Source organism: Physcomitrium patens, chromosome 3 (genome assembly GCF_059467195.1).
Source record: "Physcomitrium patens ecotype Gransden chromosome 3, ASM5946719v1, whole genome shotgun sequence".
In the NCBI taxonomy this organism is placed as follows: domain Eukaryota; kingdom Viridiplantae; phylum Streptophyta; class Bryopsida; order Funariales; family Funariaceae; genus Physcomitrium; species Physcomitrium patens.
In genome coordinates this window covers 15,608,564-15,619,332 of record NC_143412.1, presented here as the reverse complement: position 1 = coordinate 15,619,332, position 10,769 = coordinate 15,608,564, and the positions used below count along the sequence as shown (strand labels likewise).

At 30.0% G+C, this 10,769-nt stretch overlaps 2 non-coding genes across 2 annotated transcripts; both read right to left on the bottom strand.

Moving 5' to 3' along the window:
* Window positions 1-5,047: 5,047 nt before the first annotated feature.
* On the bottom strand, window positions 5,048-5,168 carry LOC112280722 (small nucleolar RNA SNORD14). Its single transcript, XR_002969385.1, has one exon. It is a non-coding gene; the product is annotated as a small nucleolar RNA SNORD14 (small nucleolar RNA).
* A 1,390-nt stretch (window positions 5,169-6,558) lies between these two features.
* Window positions 6,559-6,679, bottom strand: LOC112280726 (small nucleolar RNA SNORD14). Its single transcript, XR_002969389.1, has one exon. It is a non-coding gene; the product is annotated as a small nucleolar RNA SNORD14 (small nucleolar RNA).
* Between the last annotated feature and the right edge of the window lie 4,090 nt (window positions 6,680-10,769).

The window sequence follows — 10,769 nt, the reverse complement described above, 5'->3', positions numbered from 1 at the left end:
AACAAAAGAAACTTTGTTCATTTTCAAAAGAAAGAAATTTTTATTATGCCTTGCATTTGCAGTAACAATAAATAAATTCCAAAGATAATTAGTGAGGTACATTTGTATGGACCTACAACAACCTATTTTTTTCCATGGTCAACTTTATATAGCACTCTCTTAATACATTTTCTCTCATTTTATCAAGATTCTTCTTCATAAAAATAAAACTTTAATTTCTACACTAAATATTATTTTTTCAGAATTTTTAATTAAATAAATATTTTTAATTTATTTTTTATATTTTATATTATTTATTTAGTTATTTAATTGGCTTTAATACATGTGAGTCCTACAAATGGATCTTAATTGGTGGATTGGTTTAAAATATAGTATTGAATTATTTAATGAGATAAATACTAAGCTTAGAGAGTCTTTTTGCCTATTTATATATTTATTAGAATTTAGAATTATTTATAAGTATAAAAGTCTTATTAAAAGAAATGTTACAAAAATGGAGTCTTAGTAAGTCTTGGAGGCAATTATCTTAGTTGGTGTAGTATTTTCACTCATTATTGAATATTAATAATTAGTAATTGAGACCAATGTCTATATTGGCTTTATATCTACATGTATTACTTACAAAAATCCTATCAATGATTAGTTAATAGTTAAAAGAAGCATAAAAAAGAACTTCATATCTTTTAAGTTATGTATGTAGAAAATAGGATTTTTAGTGGATTTAAATTAATTCTATCACTATAAAAAATCACCAAGATAGAAAAATATAGTCTTATATAGATATTTATATTATAAAAATATTATATGATTTTTTAGAATTTATTTAGAATTTATTTAGGATTTTTTATGTATTTTTAGAGAAAATTTTAAGACCTTGGTAAAATTGAGTTTTACCACCTTGAGAGCCACTATGAAGAAATGAAACAAGATTTGAAGACTATACAAGGTTTGGAGGCTAATTGGATATTTTTGAACACCATGGTGAAGTCAAAAATGAAAAAAAAAGTAGTTTTACTAGTAGAAAATAAGAGGACCAGCAGTTAGTGTAGTCTTTATAGGAAGAAAGGCGCACAATTCCCATATAGGTTGTAGCACCTTGGGTATAGGTAGGAAGATAAGACTAAGGCCTCAAGTCCACTTGAGGGGGAAATATACACTACTTATGAGCCTTGGTGAGGCTCGACCTCCTCATTTCTTAAGCAAGTTATTCTTGAGGTAAAAATTATTTACTTAACTTTTCTATTATTTACATTCTATCTTTAATCTATCATAACTTATTCATAGTAACTTGGGCTTATATGAATTTTATGTCATTGAAAATATAAAAAAATTATATATCTAAAAATATATTTTTTTATTTTTTACTTTTATTTTTTTTGAATAAAAATCCAATGAATAGATTGTGACTAGTTTTGTAGTGTACAATTGCTTGATTGCACTTGTTTTACTTATTTTGTATTGTTCTTCTTTTGTTCTTGTTTATTGCTACTTTTACTTCCCACCACCAATTATAAGCAACTCTTAATTGAGGCCATCTTGTAATTTGGGGTGAGGGGGAAATTTATCCTCATAATACACCTTTTAATGTCTTAATATATTTTTATGATTATATATATATATATATAATTCCTTGAACATATTTAATAATTTTTTTACATATTTTCCATGACAACAACACAAGTTTATTTATCTTACTTTATAGCTAAAAGCTCTATTGTATTTTATTTCTTTTGAATTGTATTGTATTATTTTATATTTAAAAAATATTCTTTGGCTCATAAATGCTTCATTTGAGACATACTTTTTGTAACAATGACATAGATTTATTTATTCTATATATTCAGAATACTCAAAAGAGACAAGTATTGATTTTCAATGATTGCATGGATTGGTCTTTGTTTTTACCAAAAAAGTTTACTTTCTTTGAAGTTCACATGGCGTTCCATAAGATATTTTAGAGATGATCAAGGTATTTCATAGGGCATTCTTTGTTGCTGGTAATAGCATTTAAGTGCAAGGAAGAAGATGAAGCAGAATAATAGTAAGACAATGTTCATAATTTTGATGTAAGTGAGTTGATTTTGATTGGATTCATGATGCATTTTTATGGTTTCAATTGCATTTATACTTGCATTAGATTTTGATTTTCATTGAGTTCCAATAACTCATATAGGAATGTTATTTACAAAGGATTTTGATTGAATTGTTTCAAGTATGGATGCTTGACCTCCTTGATGATGTGGTGTATTTAATTATCATTTTAATGAATTATATTATATTAAAATTTTGCTTTTTAATCTTAATATTTAGATGTGTGTATGGTTTCATTGATCTTCTGTAACATTCAACATTACTTCTTCATTGTTAGTTCACTGCTTTTGATTCTTTTTGGTTACTTTTTATTTCTTTTATGGATGAAGTTTCTACTATAGAATCAAATTCCATTCTTTTATTATCTTCATGAATTAGTTCAATGAGATTTTTTTGTGCATGAACTGCATGTTGTAGTACTATAGTGAAGTTTCAGGTGTTTATGTGATTTGTGAAAAAGTTCACTTATAAAGAAATAAAAGAAAAATAATACATAATTAAGTAAGTAATTAGTGAATATATTGATGCAATTAATCGTGTCATCCCTATAGAATTGATTGCAAGTGGCATTAACCAAAGCATGTTAGAGCACTATAAAGAGATTCTATTATAATTTGATTGAGTGAATGCAGTTGGTGGCACAAACTCTTTTTTTCCCTTTCTGCCATTTTTTTTTTTTTTTTTTTTTTTTTTTATATATATATATGTTATGTATTATAGGTAACAAAAGAGCAACTCGCACGTCTCTTCATTTGGAAAGTGACAATACAAATGCATATTTCAAATAATATGAAATCCTTTTCTATGAGTAAAATTTAAGATTGAAAATTTACAATCAAGTGAGTGTGATTGCAGACACAAAATGGTTTGGAGAATAATACTACGAGCTCTTATATTGTTTTTTTGCACTAGCATCTAAAAAAAACAAGATTGCAGGTGAATAAAAAGCCAATAAATGCACTTATAAATCTAACTTCTATAGTATTGTTGTGTGCCACATTCACTTCAACAAATAGTTGTGTTTGTGCAAAAAAAGCATATATAAAGTATTCTACAATTTACTAAAAATTGATCACAATCACAATATCAAGTGTATAATTTTTTTTAGTATAATAAATAGAAAGGTATATGAGAATTATTGATTATTATTGATTTTTTTTATTATTATATTTTCAATATAAGATTAGCTTTATTATTATTATATAATATGATTTTTAAATTTTTCTTTCTAAATGTTTTATGAATAAAAAATATAATTTGAATAAATTTTATAAAATAAATTAATGTTGTTTTTTATTAATTTTTAATTTCAAGATAAATTATTTTAATTACAATAGGTGATTGACTTAAGGAAAAAATCAAGTAAATGTTTTCAATTGTATTCTGTAATAATATCAAAGGATACAATATTATAAATAAAATCAAAATCAATATATAAAGAACTATATATATATATATATATATATATATAAATACATGATAATTTATTTAATTTCCAGCCACATATTATATATTTTTAAAAATCACTTTAACTCATATTTTAAATTATTATAAAATCACCATTATAAATTTGCTTGTTATAATATTAAAATAATTAATATTGTGTTGTTTGATTGATTTACTTGTATTTTGTCCATTTGTGAAGGTTGCATTTGCTACACCATGACTTGATTTCTGATTCATCTAAATATTTTAGATACAATTTGTCTATTTTCACTTATTGTCTCTACTTACAACAACAATAATATCCAATTTAACATTATGTCAAAAGTTTGATATAAGTTTATTAATTAACATTTTTTTAGATCATCAATAATAACATGTTATTTATTGAAAATATGTAAACAAATAAATAAAATAAACTGAATTGTTTTACATGTGCAATTAATTGTACATTAAGTCCAAGACCTCATTTATAAAATGTAAACTATCCTCTATAATATTTCCTCAATCTACCAAATTTTTTTGTTTCTAGACTTTGTTGTTATATTAATGTAGAATTAGTTTTAAAGAACCTGAATGCAAAATTTCTTACTATTATGCAAGGTGAAATGCTTAAGAAGCTAAGATCTTGGTATCAATAAATTAAACTTTCTGGAAATCTGTGTCAGAAATTCGTGACAACAGCATGGTTTCAACAAGTTGTATGAGAGCTGAATCATAAATCAGCAATTACCCAAATTTAAATGATTTTTATTTTTATTTTTTTGCAATATTAATGTAGAGTTCTAATTGGTGCCAAGTTCTTTAATACATAGAAATAGTAAAGTGTTTACTGAATCTCTAGAAAATGCAATTACTACTTAATCTCCTTTTTTGATAGTTCAACATGGCTTTCTTTCTTTCTTTCTTCCTATTCCTATTTTTAATTTATTTTTTTGCAATAGGTGATACTAGAGATGTTTGTGAAATTTTATAAGTCAAAATTTTAAGCAAGTTAGTTATGAAGAATGAAGGAAAGTTAAGAGTAACATGTATGTGTAATTGTTCCAAATTTATACACAAATATGTTATTTATGTTACACACATAATTCTTTTAATGTATATGTAATCGTTCCAAATTAAGAGACGATAATCGGTGGTCATTCTGAATGAATGTGAGTAATTTGGTGGTTTGAGAAACTCTTTCTCCAATGTTCCAAGGATTCAGTTCATGCCGATTTAGGTAAGCTTGGAATTTGAAATTTGTGATGTTACTTGATCTCGAATCCTGAGATTTCGGTCTTGACGATAGATTACTACATCCCTTCGTATGAGTTTGAACTTTCATAAGTCCGAGAGTTAAAGCCATTACTGACTTGAGTTAATTCAAACCTGGTCTTGGTCACCTGTTGAGTTCCAGGAATATGTTTAGTTTTAATTCAATGCTCATTGACAGCATTCCTTTCTTTGATAAAATAAGTCTGAATTAATAAAGATTTAGCGTTCTGCTACTTAAATGTAACGTCGTCTCTACGGTCTCAGATATCCAAGGAAGGTTTGAAAGCTGAATTAGCTCTCTAGTCCCGCAAGACAAAAGCTTTAGGCGGCCACTGCGAATGTTTGAGACACAAGCCTAGAATTCTTCATCACCGACCCCCACTTTCCCCCTTCTCGTTCTCCCCATTCAACCAGGTGTTCGCTCAGATCAGCGGGTTAACTATCATATGGGATGCGAAAGTATATTTCTGTCCCCGTATCAAGTCTGTTGAGCTTGACAAAAGTTTCTTGTCATCACCGCGAAACATACCTCGCACTTACCCTGCATAGCAACTCCCAAGCTCAGTTCGTCACCAGTTTCTCATTCACATGTTCTCAGTAGCAGAACTGGCTTATACTGGTATTTCGATCATCACTGCTCCGACACTCCCAATCGCATACATTGACAAACTGCCCCACCATTGATTCAGATTTAAAACCTCCCAATTAACGTAGCATTATTCCTAATGCCTTGACAAAACAACTATAATGCTCACCCTGCAACTAAACAGAGGCACCCTGGATTGAACCAATTGCCACCAGACTGGCAGAGGCTTAATCCCTACGAATGATAATTACACTCTGCCTTCACCTGACGAAAGATCAGGTAATACGAGTATAAATCACCTCTGCATCTTGTACAAGTTAAACATTCTACACCCCAGAGCCATCTAATCAATCAAGTCTTGGCACAACACGAAGTCGTTAACATGTAAAACCTGGTAATCTGAATTCTTCCCGACAGCTGCAACTATCACACTCACTAAACAAGAAAACGAAGTAAAAGCCTGGCAGTAGCATGGTCTGTCCCACAGAGTAATAGCAGCGACGCTGCTCCCTTGGGCAATGGAATATGCAACCTCATGTTCACTGAAAAGAGCCCTGCACGCGAAGGCACAAGGACATTATCGTCTGAACTAGTTGATCTTTGACGTTAGCAAAAGGACTCTACGGCCACATGTGCAAAAGCCGCTCCAAATTGCTGGAGTAGCACCCCGCCAAGCATACTACCCCCGTCATGTCTAGAGGTGGGACCACGCACTGAAATTCAGTCACTCAAAAATGTTCATTTGACCTTACGTGCTCGTCAAACACGCAGTTCATAAGAGGGTTTGGTTAGACAAATCAATTAGAAACGGATAAATACTCTAGCATCAAACAGATTGAATGGCAGCGTTATGGAAACCCAAAGAGCAGGCTTATTAAGTTAACATTGTCAGACACGATCGTCCCTTGATCACAACCTTAGAAATAAGCAACTAAACAACCAACCAAACCCCAACACCCAACAGGAATTTTCGCTTTCAGGCCTGCAACTTCTGGGACGATTATCTAGGCACGGTAAGTTAAATGCTGAACCTGAGAATCTATGCTTTCTAATTCTCAACAATTCCACGGGACAACACCTAGAAATTAATTTTGAGGTACACATTACCAGCCGAGACACCATCTTTACATAACGAAGCTCAAGGATCTACTCGTAGGTACAAGCGAGGCCATAACCTCAGTAGTCTCAGATATCCAAGGAAGGTTTGAAAGCTGCATTAGCTCTCTAGTCCCGCGAGACCAAAGCTTTAGGCGGCCACTGCGAATGTTTGAGAAACGAGCCTAGGATTCTTCGTCACTAACCCCCGCCTTCCCCCCCTCTCGGTCTCCCCATCCAACCAGGTGTTCGCTCAGATCAGCGGGTTAACTATCATATGGGATGCGAAAGTATATTTCTGTCCCCGTATCAAGTCTGTTGAGCTTGACGAAATTTTCTTGTCATCGCCGCGAAACACCCCTCGCACTTCACCTACATAGCAACTCCCAAGCTCAGTTCGTCACCAGTTTCTCAATCACATGTTCTCAGTAGCAGAACTGACTTATACTGGTATTTCGATCATCACTGCCTCGACACTCTACTCCCAAATCCGCCCCTAAAACAAACATCAATACATGTGGGGCCAATGATTGATTGTTAATCCAGACATGTGCGCCTGCCTAACTGCCCACTCGCCCAACCACTCTGGCAATCCACCATTCAACTTCCAGCGCATGGATACAGAGCACAGTGTTGTACACACGGGATTGCGCGACTTCGATTGCGAAGGACCACCATTACTGGCTGAGTCCTCACAGACCACAATGTGACATTTGAACGACACAAGTGACTGGGATTAGATTACGCCATCCCCAATCGCATACATTCACAAACTGCGCCACAAAGACGACGCTGCGGCCGAAAGCCGTGAGAAATCATACGTAGCCATGACCCACTGACAGGAAGTGAAAACAGAGAGTGGAAACAACAAAACAGAACTACTGAACTGTAAGCATCACCTAAGAATGTGTATATATATATATATATATATATACACATACTGAAGACAAATTGCATTCCTGATGGTGGAGGTGACACAGACGACGAGTGAAACCCTAACCCTAAACTGGAGCTGTGGGTGGAACTCGTTTTCCTCAAGTCCCAGTGACCTCCTCTTCTTCCATTGTCTTTCTCTCTCACTTTGTGGGGACACGCTCACTTTTCTAGTGAGTAGTTTGAGTTTCAAATTCACGGAGAAAATTCAGAGTTTGTTCTGGAATTACTCGGTCATGTGCAAAGCAGTTATGTCCACTTGTTATGGTGATTCAAAGTTTGTACATCGTCTTTGTAAGATTTTAATCTGTTTTGTAAATTAAAGATTTGAAAGATTGTGTGTGTGAAAGTGTACATGTATGCTTTTATTCATTTAGTGTATATACAAAATCATGATTATTTATTTATTTATTCATTTATTTTTCCTGTGTAAGATTCTAAATTGTACAAGTAATTAAATAATGGCATCCTTAGAAGCTTTTTTTAAAAAAATGCACATAATTTAATTTGATTTGATATTTAGTAGTTATGGGCTATCACAAAATGAACATCAGTTTATAAGATAATTTAAAATCACGTTTAAAAAAATGATAGTAAAATATCATTTTACAAAGACAATACATGCAACTTGATGTAATGAAGTGCTTGGAATGAAGTGCAACTCTACTAAAGACATCTTCATACATAGCTTGTCTAGGTATTTCTTGCCCACACATTGTAAGCCTTGAAATAATTATAACTATTGTTGTCATTTTAACCACCACAAAATATTAGTTGCAATATGCATATAAAAACTCAATGTGTAATTTTGAACACATGTTCAATAATTCATTAACTACATATAATTCCCAAATAAACAAATGTTTGAAATTTTAATAAGTTTGTTAAAACATTATATTTGTTATTACAAGTGTATTTACAGAAACATTAACAACCTTATCTTTTGTAATGCTATTCTTTGTATATTTTATCTTTCGATTTTATCTTCAATAAGTAAAATTGTACGTTAATGTTCCTTATGAAATACCTGCTTTTGATTTTTTTGAGGGATATATTACAAATAGAATACATCTTTAGTTCTTTCACATAATAGATGTTGCTTCTACATGCACAAGTTGTAAATTTGTATGAATTGTCTCAAAGAAAATAAGTTATAATTCCTAAAGAAAATTAATTATTTGTCAAGTAATTCACTTTTGCAGAGGAATGTAAATATCCAAATATAAAATTCTAAAATCAAATCCCTTTTACAATACACTAGTCTTCAACGATTTATATTCGAATATTTGAATTGGAATATAACCTGCAAATTAATTGAATAACTGAAATATTATTCTAAAAATTAAATTAGAAAATTTTCCCAATATATTAGAGTATCCTTCAACATATTTAAAATTAATCCTAGTGCTTGTTATTATGTAAATCAAATTTTTCACTGTTTTTGTCTACGAAACATCTTTAACCTCAACTAAAATCTTTACATGATTTTTTCCCAAAAACTTTATCATGATTGTATTGGAGTCTAGTAAAATTCAATGAAGTTTACTATTTGTATGATAGAATTTTACAAGAACTTCTTTTTTACTTATTTCCATTACAAAAGTAATTTATAGAGATTATTTCATATTAGTCTTAAAGGTTTCTTAATCTATATTTTATTTTTTAAAATCTTATTTTATTTTTTAAAATCTTATTTTATTTTTCAAAGTCAATATTAGTGTTTTTAGGAAATAATAAGAAAAGATATAAAAAATCAAAATTTTCATTCTTTTAATGTGTATCTATAGATATGGTCTTTAATAATCTTTATACTTGAGAATGCATAATTTTTAATAGCTTTGTGGCATATATCATTCTATATTTAGTACAAGTTGCATTTATTTTACTTTATCTTATTTAACCTTTATATAAAAATTTGATTTTTTTTAATTTCAAAAATTCAAAAATTCATCATTTTTCTAATTTTTAGTATATAAATATAAATTAAGTTGAAATGACTAATACATTGATGCCATATTTTTGCAACTTGTGTTTATTTATTATTTGTCTTACTTATGTTTGACATCTTTTTTATAATTGTTTTGGGCTTCTTCTATTTGTAAGCTATTTATGCTCAAACTACTAAGACAAGTACAAATATTATGCCAACTTGACCACGTTTCCTATAGTTGCATCTTTTCATCTCCAATCTTTGCTCTCAATTTCCTTGCTTGGTGATTAAGATATGTAGTGATCTAATAATCAAAGTGAAATAAATTAAGTATTAATACTTAAATTAATTATTTTAATGTTGAGTGATTGCTTTCTATATAAGCAATATTGATGTTGCTAAAGTGGAAATGTTGAGATGACCAAGGTACAACAAAGTGTTCTTTTAAAGGTATCCATGTCATGAAAATGGAGTAGTAACATTTAAGTGACTAATCTTATGTTTTGTCCTATATCTTTTTCAACTATTGTTAAATAATTTTGTTGTATGACTTTCTATGACTTGGTTCTATTCCTACAAGAACATTGTCCATTTGTTATGTAAAAAGTTGCATTTATAATGCATGAGAATGTACTTATTGATGTATTGTATACAAAGTAGGTTTGTAGATGAAGCGAAATGGTTTGCAAAGTAGATATAAGTAGAAGTTTGTAATTGATTGTAAAGGTCTTTGGCATGATTCCATAAAAAAATAAGTTTTTTCACTTGTTTAAGACCTCATATATAATCTACTTCTTTTCTTCCTTCAAAAAACTAAAGTAAGAAGAAAATGTAGAGTTTAGTAATGTCTTGCCTATAACATACAATAAAAGTTTATAAAATTTATTAGTCTTATAGGTAAAATTTAGCAATAAGATATAAGAATAGTTACAAGTTAAGTGAATTAAAGATAGATGTGCAAAGAAGAATTGCGTCAAAGAATTTATCTTAGGATCACGATTGTAGCCAAATTAATAGTTAGATGCTTGCATTATATTCAAGAATGTAGCATTGGAAGTATAGCCTTGCAATCTATTATGTCGAATAATTACATGTTTATTATATTTATTTGTTGAAATGACTAATGTATTGGCATATTCTTGCATAACAAAAGTCAATACAACAAATGAACTAATTCTTGCAATAAGATGACTCTAGATGCATGTATGCATATAAAGACTAAGATAATGTGCCGTAGCATGTGCATACATATTTATAGTTTGTAGATGGTTGTATGTACTAGTTTTATTTTTTAAAATTATTTTTTTGATGTTTTATTGTATTGTAAAATAATTTTGAAGAAAAAATTAATTAGGCAAGTATGTTGATAATGCATGCTAATTATGGTTTTGTCAACAGATTCTTTCTTCTTATCACATTTAAACAAGACTTTGT